Genomic DNA, 11,792 nt, shown 5'->3' on the forward strand with positions numbered 1-11,792 from the left:
AGCCCTCACAAGTGGGGGGGCATGCCACCAAATATTAATACCCATCCCCAGCCTCTCTCCCTTCACAGCGTTTTGGAACCCAGGTCCCTTGCCTAGTGAGTGGTACTTAGTTGATGGCGAGTCCCTCCATCATAACAAAAGGCCAAGTACAGTTCCCCTGTCCTTGATTCCCATAATCAGGGTAATAACAATTTATTCTTCCTGCCCCAATAACAGAGACAATGGGGATCCCACAGCAGCCAAAGTGACCATTTGGGCAGCTATGGCCTCATTCTAGGCGGGGTGGGTGTGCCTATGCAAATGAGATCGGCCCCTGAAGTTCTTTTCCACAACTTGCCACACCTCACCACCAGATGTCAGGGTGGAGCTCATCCCGATTCTGCTTACAAGAGGAAAGTGATCAGGAACAGTCAGCATGGATTCACCAAGCGCAAGTCATGCCTGACTAATCTAATTGCCTTCTATGATGAGATAACTGGCTCTGTGGATGAGGGGAAAGCAGTGGATGTGTTATTCCTTGACTTTAGCAAAGCTTTTGACATGGTCTCCCACAATATTCTTGCCAGCAAGTTAAAGAAGTATGGGCTGGATGAACGGACTATAAGGTGGATAGATAGCTGGCTAGACTGTCGGGCTCAATGGGTGGTGATCAATGGCTCCATATCTAGTTGGCAGCCAGTATCAAGTGGAGTGCCCCAAGGGTCGGTCTTGGGTCCGGTTTTGTTCAATATCTTCATAAATTATCTGGAGGATGGCGTGGATTGCACCCTCAGCAAGTTTGCAGATGACACTAAACTGGGAGGAGAAGAAGATAGGTTGGAGGGTAGGGATAGGATACAGAGGGACCTAGACAAGTTGGAGGATTGTGCCAAAAGAAATCTGATGAGGTTCAACAAGGACAAGTGCAGAGTCCTGCACTTCGGAGGGAAGAATCCCATGCACCGCTGCAGACTAGGGACCAAAAGGCTTGGCCGCAGTTCTGCGGAAAAGGACCTAGGGGTTACAGTGGACGAGAAGCTGGATATGAGTCAACAATGTGCCCTTGCTGCCAAGAAGGCCAATGGCATTTTGGGATGTATAAGTAGGGGCATTGCCAGCAGATCGAGGGACGTGATCGTTCCCCTCTACTCGACATTGGTGAGGCCTCATCTGGACTACTGTGTCCACTTTTGGGCCCCACACTACAAGAAGGATGTGAAAAAATTGGAAAACGTCCAGCGGAGGGCAACAAGAATGATTAGGGGACTGGAACACGTGACTTATGAGGAGAGGCTGAGGGAACTGGGATTGTTTAGTCTGCGGAAGAGAAGAAGGAGGGGGGGATTTGATAGCTGCTTTCAACTACCTGAAAGGGGGTTCCAAAGAGGATGGCTCTAGACTGTTCTCAGTGGTAGCTGATGACAGAACAAGGAGTAATGGTCTCCAGTTGCAGTGGGGGAGGTTTAGGTTGGATATTAAGAAAAACTTTTTCACCAGGAGGGTGGTGAAGCACTGGAATGGGTTACCTAGGGAGGTGGTGGAATCTCCTTCCTTAGAGGCTTTTAAGGTCAGGCTTGACAAAGCCCTGGCTGGGATGATTTAATTGGGGATTGGTCCTGCTTTGAGCAGGGGGTTGGACTAAATGACCTCCTGAGGTCCCTTCCAACCCTGATATTCTATGATAAGTCTCTGCCTGCGCTAGAGCTTAAGTCTTTGCAGTTAATTTAACCCTTCTGAAACAGGAGGGAAGTTACTCAATGTTCCAGCTGAGGCCACGTCTATATTGGGAGCATTTTGCCAGTATAGGTAAACTAGTGTGGACATAGAAGAGCACTACTGTCCCCCACTGAATAAAGAACCTTTACCCTTAGAAAAGAGCAAGAATACAAAGAGGACGAACCCACTGCTCAGGCTTGCTCTGCATGGCTTTTCTATCACTGTAGCGATGTTGGCTAGGGGTGTGATTCCTAACCAATACCATCATACCAGTACATCATCTTAACTCGTGGAGGCAGTTATACCAGTATAAGTGTGCTTATACCTGTACAACTAATATACACTAGCACTGGAGAGCTTAAAATAAGATACTAGACTGAGAGGACAAAAGAAAGGAGCAGATTCTCCTCTTAAATATACAGCATTCTCGCCTAGGATAGAAGACTGCGAAGAGGGACTTGCAGACAGATGTACACTGAATAGAGTTATTAGCAAGATGAAAAAAGATGGCTTAGCAGCTCTCCTGCTCTGATTGCAAAGTAAAGAATTAACTGCAACATCAGATCACTTCTGCTTTGGCCAGCCAGAAGGCATCCATATAACACTGGCTGCATTTGCTCCATTGCCTGAAGTGGGAAGTAAATAGCCTGGTCCCATGAGTGAACTGTTGGAAGAGAATAGGATCCCATCACTGAGCTAGGTATTCTGAAGAACCTGTTTCACCTTTCTTCAGGGTAAATGCACTGATCTGAAGGGCATTACTAAATATGAACTGGATGCTTTTAATAAGTGGTAAATGGATGAGCGATATAAATATGAAATCAAGACGGCTTCTTTTTTCCAGCCAAATAGCAAGTGAAGGCATCCTTCTAGCAAAAGGCAGCACAGCATACCGAGCTCACCATGCATAAGCATTTACAAAAACATGATTTCCCAAGTGCATTAGAGACCTTAACATCCCATCCTACCTTCAGAGTAACAGCCATGTTAGTCTGTATTCACAAAAAGAAAAGGAGGACTTGTGGCACCTTAGAGACTAACCAATTTATTTGAGCATAAGCTTCCGTGAGCTACAGCTCACTTCATCGGATGCATCCTACCTTCCTGCACTTTATCAGATGATAGGGAAACCAACAGGCCCTGATTCGATGATACTTATCATAGGGACATTGTATTAACCTCTCTGGATCCAAAGCATCAACTGGAAGAGAAGGAATAAAAAGACAAAAGAAAACATTCTGTAAAACAAGATCTAAGTTCATCATCAACACAATTAACAAGAGTGAAAGCATACTAGCTACTGGAGCTGCCCTCTAACGGGGTTAAGCCATCAATTTTTAATAGCCGAGATAAAAATGCTAAACTGCTAAGTTGGCACTCATTGTGTGTACCCAACCAAATTCACTTTGGATTTTGGGTGAGTGGAATATTCCATTAAAAATGAGGAAAGCGCAATCAGTAGTGCAGAGTGGCCGGTACATATTAATGACTATACTTATGCAGAACAGTGAGCTGGAAATAAACATTACTATAAAAACCCTTGAAGCTACCAAATTAACTAGTTGTACCGCAGTGACATGCTAAGGATTGGCAGAAGCAAGGCATTCTGAAGTAAATCCTTTTGCATTTACCTTCAGACTCCAAGGCCATCTCTGCTGGATTTGGAAAAACATCAAACTAAAACAAACATGTCTGGAGTTAAGGATGCAATTTGCACTACAGTGCACTTGGCCCTGTAAGGTGCAGAGGTTGGCAGGTGCTTAAGAGCCCAAGACTCTCTGAACATAGTGAGGGTCTAAGTCACAGGCACTTTTTGAAAATGTTCCCTCCTAGTCCATACTATGACCCAGAGACAGGCACGAGTCACCTTAATCACTTAACAGTTACACAGAAGGGACAAGGTAGGGGAGGACCAACTTCTGAAAGTGAGACACACAAGCTTTCAAGCATACATAGACCTCTTCTTCAGGATTCAGTTTGTGTCCATGCAGCAGTTTTCTTGCCATCACAAATGTGTCTCCCCTCACACCTTCCATGCTATTTATCCGCATTTGTATCAATGTACAGAGGGCATGCACAGAAGTAACATGGGCCAATGGACTGTGGGAGGTTTTCTAGATAGCTGGAAGTAAGGAGGACGGGCCAGATTGATTACATAAATCAGTATTTTTCAACCTTTTTGATACCAGGGACCAGCTTAGAATCATTGAATATCAGGGTTGGAAGGGACCTCAGGAGGTCATCTAGTCCAACCCCCTGCTCAGAGCAAGACCAACACCAACTAAATCATCCAAGCCAAGGCTCTGTCAAGCCGGGCCTTAAAAACCTCTAAGGATGGAGTTTCCACCATCTCCCTAGGGAACCCATTCCAGTGTTTCACCACCCTCCTAGTGAAATAGTGTTTCCTAATATCCAACCTAGACCTCCCCCGCTGCAACTTGAGACCATTGCTTCTTGTTCTGTCATCTGCCACCACTTTGAACAGCCTAGCTCCATCCTCTTTGTAACCCCCTTTCAGGTAGTTAAAGGCTGCTATCAAATTCCCCCTCACTCTTCCCTTCTGCAGACTAAATAACCCCAGTTCCCTCAGCTTCTCCTCATAAGTCATGTGCCCCAGCTCCTTAATAATTTTCGTTGCCCTCCGCTGGACTCCCTCCAATTTGTCCACATCTGTTCTGTAGTGGGGAGACCAAAACTGGACGCAACACTCCAGGTGTGGCCTCACCAGTGCCAAATGGAGGGGAATAACCACTTCCCTCCATCTGCTGGCAATGCTCCTACTAATACAGCCCAATATACCATTGGCCTTCTTGGCAACAAGGGCACACTGCTGACTCATATCCAGCTTCTCATCCACTGTCATCCCCAGGTCCTTTTCTGCAGAACTGCTGCTTAGCCAGTCGGTCCCCTGTCTGTAGCAGTGCATGGGATTTCCTTCCTTCCTTCCTTAGTGCAGAACTCTGCACTTGTCCTTGTTGAACCTTATCAGATTTCTCTTGGCCCAATCCTCCAATTTGTCTAGGTCACTCTGGACCCTTCCCTACCCTCCAGTGTATCTACTTCTCCCCCCAGTTTAGTGTCACCTGCAAACTTGCTGAGGGTGCAATTAATCCCATCATCCAGATCACTAATAAAGATGTTGAACAAAACCAGCCCCAGGATTGACCCCTGGGGCACTCTTCTTCATACCAGCTGCCAACTAGACTTGGAGCCATTGATCACTACCTGTTGAGCCCAACAATCTAGCCAGCTTTCTATCCACCTTATAGTCCATTCATCCAATCCGTACTGCTTTAACTTGCTGGCAAGAATACTGTGGGAGACCGTACCAAAAGCTTTGCTAAAGTCAAGATATATCACATGCACTGCTTTCCCCATATCCACAGAGCCAGGTATCTCATCCTGGAAGGCAATCAGGCTGGTCAGGCATGACTTGCCCTTGGTGAATCCAAAGCTTGCAGCTTTTCTAAACAGTGTCAGGGAGATCTGAGGGACAGGCCATTGAGAAAGACTGACATAGGTACTTAGGACAAATGGCTACTTGTGACGAAGTGGAAAGTGTCTTAGTGTTTGTATGAATACTGTGCACGCCTCAGTTTTCCCATTGTGTTGCACAAGTATCTAGGTGGTGGGATAAGGGTGTGTGACCTTTGCAGATACCCCGAGAGGGAAGGTGCAAGTGCCTTCTAGCTCCCTGGGCCCAGACAATAGATGTATCTTGGCAACTGATTGCCGGGGCCCATCCTCTGCAAGAGCCAGTGGGAGGAATTGGAGAACAAAGAGAGGTGGAGGCCAGGTGACCGGTTTGCTTGTGGAACAGCATACAGGATGGAGGAGGGGCAACTGGGTGTGACTGAAGGTGGGCTGCTGGAGGCTGGTCAGACTCCTGGTTTGGGACTCAGGAGGAGAACCCGTGGCTCTGGGTCTCCTCAAGATGAACTTTGCTGTAACTTCCTGCTTTCTGTGCTAACAAGATTCTGCTCTATGCTGTGTTCCAGACAACTAATAAACCCTTCTGTTTTACACCGCTGGCTGAGAGTCACTCCTGACTGCTGAAGTCGGGGGTGCATGGCCCCTTTGGAGGGCGTGTAAGGTTTCCCCAGGTGTCCTATTCAGGTGGCTCACTGCAGGGAGCTTATGGCGTGAGACAGGGATGCTGAATGCTCCGAGGTCAGACCAAGGAGGAGCTGAAGCCCAGGAGGCTTGTCCTAGTGAGAGTGTGCCCCGAGGGGTAGCCACACTGCAAGAGGGTCCTGGTCCGGGGGCTAGTCTTCACCAGACTCACTGCAGCTGCGCTAATGTAGGGCAGTAGTGTAAACGCACTGTGAAGACCAGACAGCGCTTTCCTGTCAGCATAATTACTCCACCTCAGCGAAAGTTGGAAGCTATGACAGAATGAGAGTGTGTCCCACTGACTTAGCGCCGGTGTGGACAGCTCAGGGGGGTGGCTTTTTCATGTCCGTGACCGACATAAGTTACATCAACTTAAGCGGAAGCGTAGACAAGCCCTGAACTTCATTCACTGGTTCCAGAGCACCAAGCCCGTGCATCCATGAACTACTAAGGGGGGAAAAAGTCCCCAATGCCTCAAACCAACACCATACACCTGGCTATGCCTCTGGAGAGGGCAGCACCCTTACCTGACCATGGTACTAATTAGGGCTGTCGATTAATCACAGTTAACTCACGCCATTAACTCAAAAAAAATTATTAAAAAAATGAATCGCAGTTATATTTCAATTGGTATTCTATTGTGTATTACACATTTTGGGATGTTTTCTACATTTTCAAATATATTGATTTCAGTTACAACACCGAATACAAAAGGTACAGTGCTCACTCTATTCTATTTATTGCAAATATTTCCACTGTAAAAATGATAAACAAAAGAAATCGTATTTTTCAATTCACCTCATACAAGTACTGAGGTGCAATCTCTTTATCGTGAAAGTGCAACTTACAAATGTAGATTTTTTTGTTACGTAACTGCACCCAAAAACAAACCAATGTAAAACTTTAGACCTTACAAGTCTACTCACTCCTACTTCTTGTTCAGTCAATCACTGAGAGAAACAAGTCTGTTGACATTTACGGGAGATATGCTGCCCACTTCTTATTCACAATGTCACCCGAAAGTGAGAACAGGCATTTGTATGGCACTTTTGTAGCCGGCATTGCAAGGTATTTACACGCCAGAGATGCTGAACATTCATATGCCCCTTCATGCCTCGGTCACCGTTCCAGAGGACGTGCTTCCATGCGGATGACACTTGTTAAAAATATAATGTGTGTGACTGAACTCCTTGGGGGAGAGCGGTGCGCCCCCTGCGCTGTTTCACTGCACGCCGCCACAGATTCCCTGTTATAGCAGTCACGGATGATGACCCAGCACAGGTTGTTCATTTGAAGAACACTTGCCCTGCAGATCTGACCAAACGCAAAGAAGGTACCAATCTGAGATTTCTAAAGATAGCTACAGTACTCGACTCAAGGTTTAAGAATCTGAAGTGCCTTCCAAAGTCTGAGAGGGTCGAGGTGTGGAGCATGCTTTCAGAAGTCTGTAAAGAGCAATACTCCAATGTGGAAACTACAGATCCAAGCCACCAAAAGAGAAAATCAACCTTCTGCTGGTGGCATCTAACTCAGATGATGAAAGTGAACATGTGTTGGGCCACACTGCTTTGGATCGTTATTGAGCAGAACTCATCATCAGCATGGACACATTCTCTCCTGCAAATGTAAACAAACTTGTTTGTCTTAGCAATTGGCTGAGCAAGAAGTAAGACTGAGTGTACTTGTAGGCTCTAAAGTTTTACATCGTTTTGTTCGAGAATGCAAATTTTTTGTACATAATTCTACATTTGTGAGTTCTACTTTCGTGATAAAGAGATTGCACTATATTACTTGTATTAGGTGAAGTGAAAAACACTATTTCTTTTGTCTTTTTGTACAGTATAAATATTTGTCATAAAAAAGAAATGTAAGTGAGCACTGTACACTTTGTATTCTGTGTTGTAAATGAAATAAATATATTTGAAAATGTAGAAAACATCCACAAATATTTAAATGGTATTCTATTATTTTTAAGTGTGTGATTACATTTTTTAATTGCTTGACAGCCCTAGTACTAACAGGATATTAACCATGTTGCGTCTGTAGCAAAACGCATTTTGGAGCCAGCCACTGGTAATAAAGTCAATTATGAATTATGGCAAGGACAGGACCTTAATAAGAACAGTCACTTCACTGGGATGATCCCCAGGAAACTGATTTAGGCCCTGGCTGCACAAGACATGACTGTAGCTTTGTAACCAGTTTGTACCCCACACAGCAAATCTGATCTGCTAGTTGGATCATCCATTTCTCCAGACCACAGACATGCTGCAGCTGGGGGACATAGTCCACTAGGTCAATGTGGGAACCCACAAACCATGATGCACACACTGTGGAGGACTGCAAAATGGCAACTTCCTGGAGGTCTTCATGCCTTGAACATCACTGATAAGAAGGCTGAGGCTTAGCTGGATCGCATACACTAAATAAATAAAAGGAACCACACACAGCTGAGTTACGCCCCCACTCCAGCCTTCCTGGCTCACAAAGGTTGGGCAGCTCAGTTATCTTTTCTTATACACGCTTAAAGTAATACTCTATCCTGAGCCCCTCCACCTGCCTGAGAGGTCAACACTTTTATACCTACCTTGTGGCTCATGATCTGTATGAAGAACTTGGTTCCTGATGTTTTAGTTAAAACAAACAAACCAAAAACACAAAGAGTTAGATTCTCTCCTGTCTTCACTGCAATTCACACAATTTGAATGCATCAGCCATCTAAAAAAATCCTTCCCCCCCAAGATTATAAGTCTAAATAAGACAGAATTTAAAGGACTGCACAGTCTAGAGTCAACCTGAATCTCAGATTTGGTTGCCCATCAGAAAATATGTTTACTACTCCACCGGCAAGTTGTCACTTCAGTCCCATGATGTGCTTTTGCTCTGAAACATGACTGGCTAAAAATGGCATCTCCTCAGTTGGCCTGCTCTCTGTGTGTGTGTGTATTGGAATCAGAGCTGTGAGGGTCGTGACAAAAATGAGAAGGGGGAGGATTTGTTGCATTTTGCTCATCTTAACTCTGCAGAGCCAGCCCAGCTACAGGAGGGAGAGCTCAGGTCTATTCTGCATCATCATTGTTATTATTTATTTGTATTAGCATAGTGCCCAGGAGCCCTAGTCATGGACAAAGATCTGTTGTGCTAGGCACTGTACAGTGATTAAACAAATGCAACATTAACAGAAAGAAAAGGAGTACTTGTGGCACCTTAGAGACTAATCAATTTATTTGAGCATAAGCAGAATTAATATCATATTGCCTCTATATAAATCCACACTACATTCCTATCTTGAATACTGTGTGCAGATGTGGTCGCCCCATCTCAAAAAGATATATTGGAAATGGAAAAGATACAGAAAGGGGCAACAAAAATTATTACGGGTATGGAACAGCTTCCTTATAAGAAGAGAGAAGACTGGGACTTTTCAGCTTGGAAAAGAGATGACTAAGGGGGTGAAAGTAAATACGGAAGTGTTATTTCTGCTTCTCATAACACAAGAACTAGAGGTCATCAAACAAAATTAATAGGCAACAGGTTTAAAACAAACAAAAGGAAGTATTTCTTCACACAATGCACAGTCAACCTGTGGAACTCCTTGCCAGAGGAAGTTGTGAAAGCCAAGACTATAACAGGGTTTAAAAAAGAACTAGATAAGTTCATGAATTAGTCAGGATGAGCAGGGATGCAAAACCAAGCTCTGAAGTGTACCTAGCCTCTGTTTGCCAGAAGCTGGGAATGGGCCAACATTAGGTAAGGCGGAATTCTAGGCTACCCTGAGCTGTATGGTTCTGACACTATCTGACCCCCCTGCTGGATCCCAAGGCCATAGAGCCCTTCAGCCAAATGGATGGTATTGAGATGGGGGACTATGACCTGTTCAAACAGGCTTTGCTGCTGAAGTTTGAACTGACCCCCGAGGCGTACAGGAAACAATTCCGGGGTGTACGCAAGACCCCAGGTGTCACTTACAAGGAGGTCACCAATCTGCTGGGGGAATATCTCCGTAGGTGGGGGAAGGGCACAGGGCCACTACCGCAGAGGAGGTCTGTAACCTGGTGGGGTTGGGGCAGCTGCATGACATCTGCCCTCCAGACCTTAAGATGTGGTTAGTGGACCGGAAGCCTAAAGATCTGCGCAGTGCAGGGGCACTAGTGGATGAGTTTGTGAACAGCAGATAGGGGTCAGGAGGGATACCCACATCAGGGACTCAGAAGGGGAGTCACACAGAAACCTCCCCAGGGTGGGACTCCAGGAAGCCCAACTCACAGGTGCCCCTGAAGGCTGGGGCAGGCCGACCCCCCATGGGACTTGAGGGACCTGAAATGTAATTACTGTGGCCAAAAAGGACACAAGGTGGCTCAATGCCTGAAGATGGAGGAAATGGCAGCCAAGTAGAACCCGCGGGGTGTCAACTGGGCAGAAGCCCACCGAGAGGGGGCACCGCGGGTCCAGGGGGCCGCAGTTGATAGGGCTATGCTGGGGTCGGGGATCACACCGAAGCACGAGGGTAGGGCTTGACAGTGCTGGGCCAGAGCCTCTGTCCCAAGGTGCGGAAACTGAGGCACCGCCAACCAGGGCTGTCCCCTCAAACCCAGCAGCCGAATTCCAGATGGAGCTGCAGGAGGATCCCTCCTCAGAGAAGCTGAGGGCCCTTGCTGGCCACAATGGTGCAGGACCCCAGGGGGAGGACTGCCGGGAGAGATTCCTGTGGGAGAAGGGATTCCTGTCCCGGGAATGGGCTGGTTCAGGGCCAACTGAACCTTGGAAAGCCAGGAGGCAATTGGTGGTCCTCCCCCAGAGGTACCACCACAGACTGTTGTACTTGGCCCACAATATTCCCCTTTCAGGGCATCTGGCGCACCAGGCAGAGGCTGCTGCAGAACTTTCAGTGGCCCGGGGCCTTTGACGCCGTCCAACAGAATTGCAGGGCCTGGGACTCCTGCCAGAGGGTGGGGAAGGCCCAGGAGAAGTGTAAAGCAGCTCTGAGACCTCTGCCCATCGTAGAGGAGCCTTTCCAGAGGGTGGCCATGAACATAGTGGGGCCCCTCAGCAGGGCAGCCCGGTCGGGGAAGAAATACATTCTGGTGGGGGTAGATTTCTCTCTGCGCTACCCCGAGGCAGTGGCCATGTCCTCTATGGAGGCAGACACCGTGGCAGACGCGCTGCTCACCGTTTTTAGCAGAGTGGGTTCCCCCAGGAGGTCCTTACAGACCAGAGGTCCAACTTCATGTCAACCCTGCTCCAGTGCTTGTGGGAGAAGTGTGGGGTCTGACACACCTGGGCCTCGGCGTGTCACCCTCAGTCCAACAGGCTGGGGGAGAGGTGCAATGGGACCCTAAAGATGAGGCTGAAAACCTTTATGGACCAGCACCCACAGGACTGGGAGAAGTATTTACCCCACCTGCTGTTCACATACAGGGAAGTGCCCCAGGAATCTACAGGGTTTTCCCCTTTCGGAAATAGGAGGAGGGTGAGGGGACCCCTCGACTTGATGAGGGACGAGTGCGGGGGGAAGGCCTCCCCCGATGGAGTATGTTCTGACCTGTCTGGAAAAGCTCGCGGAGCTCATGGGCTTGGCCAGGGGAAACCTAGCCAGGGCACAGGGGAAGCAGAAGGTCTGGTACAACCGCTCAGCACGTGCCTGCTTCTAGACTACCAGGGACCAGGGGATGCTTCTCATCCCCATGAGGAAGCACAAGCTGCAAGATGCCTGGGACGGCCCCTTCAAGGTCATCAGACAGGTAAATGAAGTGAAATATGTCGTGGAACTGTCCAACCGGGCACACCGCCACTGGGTGCACCATGTCAACATGATGAAGCCATACTGGGCCAGGGAGAAGTTGGGGCTGGCTGGGTGTGGGCAGTGGGAGGAGAAGGGAGAGGATCCCCTGGTGGGACTCCTCCCTGAGGTGGGGGCTGACCCCTCGCTGGAATCAATTCTCCTCTCAGACCAGCTAACCCCTGCCCAGCAGGCAGAGATCAGA

This window comes from Lepidochelys kempii, chromosome 20, assembly GCF_965140265.1.
Source record: "Lepidochelys kempii isolate rLepKem1 chromosome 20, rLepKem1.hap2, whole genome shotgun sequence".
NCBI classification, from domain to species: Eukaryota; Metazoa; Chordata; order Testudines; family Cheloniidae; genus Lepidochelys; species Lepidochelys kempii.